The sequence below is a fragment of the Sinocyclocheilus anshuiensis genome, unplaced genomic scaffold, assembly GCF_001515605.1.
Source record: "Sinocyclocheilus anshuiensis isolate Anshui unplaced genomic scaffold, SAMN03320099.WGS_v1.1 scaffold647, whole genome shotgun sequence".
In the NCBI taxonomy this organism is placed as follows: domain Eukaryota; kingdom Metazoa; phylum Chordata; class Actinopteri; order Cypriniformes; family Cyprinidae; genus Sinocyclocheilus; species Sinocyclocheilus anshuiensis.
Genome location: NW_015552606.1, coordinates 630,037 through 633,062, shown reverse-complemented (window position 1 = coordinate 633,062; position 3,026 = coordinate 630,037).

The following is a 3,026-nucleotide window of genomic DNA, read 5'->3' as shown; positions in this document are numbered from 1 at the left end:
TCCAGATTATATATGTGTGTGTGTGTGTGTGTGTGTGTGTGTGTGTGTGTGTGTGTGTGTGTGTGTGTCAGGCTCAGAAATGAAGTTTTCCATTAAGTGACAATTATTGCCCCTGAAATTGATTTTCAAGGCCATTTTTTTTACTTTTGTATGGGCAATTTTTCAGATTATCTAATTAAATGTATCTGTGTTGTCTTTTATGTCAAATACGTAAATATAAATTTAAATTATTTCAATAAATCGGAATATAGACTTACCACTAAAATGACAAATGTCAAATGGCATTTTTACACTTGCAGAGGTGGAACAGAAGCTGCATCTGATCTGACGTGATGTTTATTTACACAGACATTTATTGCTGCTCCAAGGTGGTGTGCATTAAGTATATACAAATTATTCTAAAATTAAATAATTATGCTACACAGACTAAACCAATTCAGAACATTTATGAATTTTTTTTTTTGCGTTACTAAAACAAGACTTCATATTGGTTTTCTTAGTAGCATGAAGAACAAAAGTTTATTTAAACTAGGAAAGAATTATCTACAGAAAGCAAGCAAAGAACGTTTCCCATCACTGAAGCGGTCGATAGACTACATGTCTCTGATTGGCTACTGCATTCATACACTTAACAGAACTGGGTGTGATTGGCTATAATGCTCAATTATTAAGTAAAAGAAATCAACGTGAGCAGATCTAAGTGTAATGCGATACTTTCACATTTCACTTTAATCATAACTGTGGTTATGTTTAGTTAAATTGTTTGTTTTTTTTGCCAACTGAGCTTATCTTAAATTTGGCTCAGTGGTAGAGCATTGCGTTAGCAGCGCAAAAGGTCGTGGGTTCAATCCCAGGGAACACACATACTGGTAAAAAATGTATAGCCTGAATGCACTGTAAGTCGGGTTGGATAAAAGCGTCTGCTAAATGCATAAATTTAATTTAATTTTATTTTGGTGTCTTTTTTCCCCAAAGCCCTGGTTAATTTCTGGGGCTGGTGTGTGTGTGGTGTTGTTGATGTATCTTTGGCTTGGAATGGAATGTTACAGCAGAGTGTGATGATTCTCTACCCATCACCCCTTTCATCCTGCAATGGTAACCAGAAGAGTGCTGAGGTTATGGGGACAAATCCAGAATGTAGCGTCCCTGTGCTAAACGGATAGGTCAGGTCTGGTTTTACTGGCAGTCAGTGTTCTCAGCTTAGGAGCTGTAAAACAGCAGAAAGAACAGAAAGATTGGCTATTATTGTTTTGTTTTTTTTTTGTATGTTTTGGTTAAAATTAAAAGGAAAACTGCAGTGAAAATCTTTGTGAAGTCGGAACTCAAACTACAGTAATATTTTTGTAATACAATGTTTTTTTTAATAACTTAATACATTTTTGCTAAAATAATGATTGTTACCAGACAGGTTTTAGAACACTCCCCTGACTGCTGTTAGTTGCTCAAACAGATAGGCCTGCCATACTTACACCATTGGTTGAACCAGTGTTACTGTGTCATGTAGGGATGCATTTTTCATACAGTGAGTTACATTTTCCATGTAACTCACAGCTTTTATTAAAATAGTACAGTGTATTTTTTTGAAGAAATGAATGGTCACAAAACCGTAGTAACTTCACAAATCCATTGTTCGAACTACAACTTCTAATTAATCAGTTTTAATTTGAATTCATGTTAGATTTAGCAGTAAATAGTGAACATGACTACTACTATATTTTTGTTCTCTGCTGATGCTCTTTATTTCCAGATGTTTGATTCAGTTGCTGCTTCACTCTCACATAATCTTCAGGGGTTCCCCATTGTTCTAGAGCACATTTGCACATGCGAAAAATTAAAAAAATGTTGCTTTCATTCTCTTGACAAACTAAAAAAAAAAAGAATTTGTGTGTGTGTGTATATATATATATATATATATATATATAATTTTTTTTTATTAAAGATATTGATTTCGTTTTTTTGTTGAAATCAACCTACCCTAAAAAATGCTGTAGGATTTAAATTGTTAGTAAATTTTGCAAATAATAAAAAAAAAAAACACATTGAATTGAACGTGAAATTCTGAAGTAGAAACTGTTCTCACCCTCAGTTGCGTGTGTTGCTGAGATTTGACACCTAAACACCACTGCTGTGCTTTAGAGGAGTCTCGGGTTACGTGGAGAGCGTAAAGGACCTCTGTAAATTATTCATAACTTGAATCTTAAGGGTGTCTTGAGTTTGAGCGAGCGGAGTACATCCCCATTCCTATTTCTCTCTCACTCTCTCTCTGTTATCTCTCTCCTTCTGTGGCCCCTGTTACTCTCTCCATTAGCTCAGACAAAGTTAAAGTGTTGAAGGAGTTTTAAATGAAGACCAAAGTGTAGAGAGTGAATCTGAGCTTTTTTGACACTGGCAGTGTTCTCGTATGTGTCTGTGTGAGTGTGTACATAGTTTTCTTGGATCCTGATGAGGTTTAGGGCAGGCTGTGCTTTGTCACAATGTTCAATTTAAACCAATTTTCAAACACTTCCTATACTATATACTGTTTAATACACTCTCTTACACATATACTCTAATTGGGTTAGGATGGATGGATGACGCTGTATTTCCAGGGATTTGGCAAAACATGTCTTCTGGAAAAAGTAATGTACATTACAGTAAAAATCATCATCGTAATGTATTGATCCAATCTGTGAGATAATGGAAACGGTATACTTTATAGTACATACTATATTTTTTATTTATGGACCAAACATTTAGGCTAGAATATTCCCAAAGCTTATTTTGTTATTTATATTTTATAGTTATTTAAATCCCAAAGCTTATTTTGTTATTTATATTTTATAGTTATTTAAATCCCAAAGCTTATTTTGTTATTTACATTTTATAGTTATAAAAAAATATATATATGTATATAGTATGGGTAGGTATACATATGTACATATAACATATTTTTTATTTTGTTTCATTTTATAGTTGTTTTTTGATTATTTAAAAATATATAAAATTATATAAATTATTTAATTGTTTAAATATAGGCCTATATATAT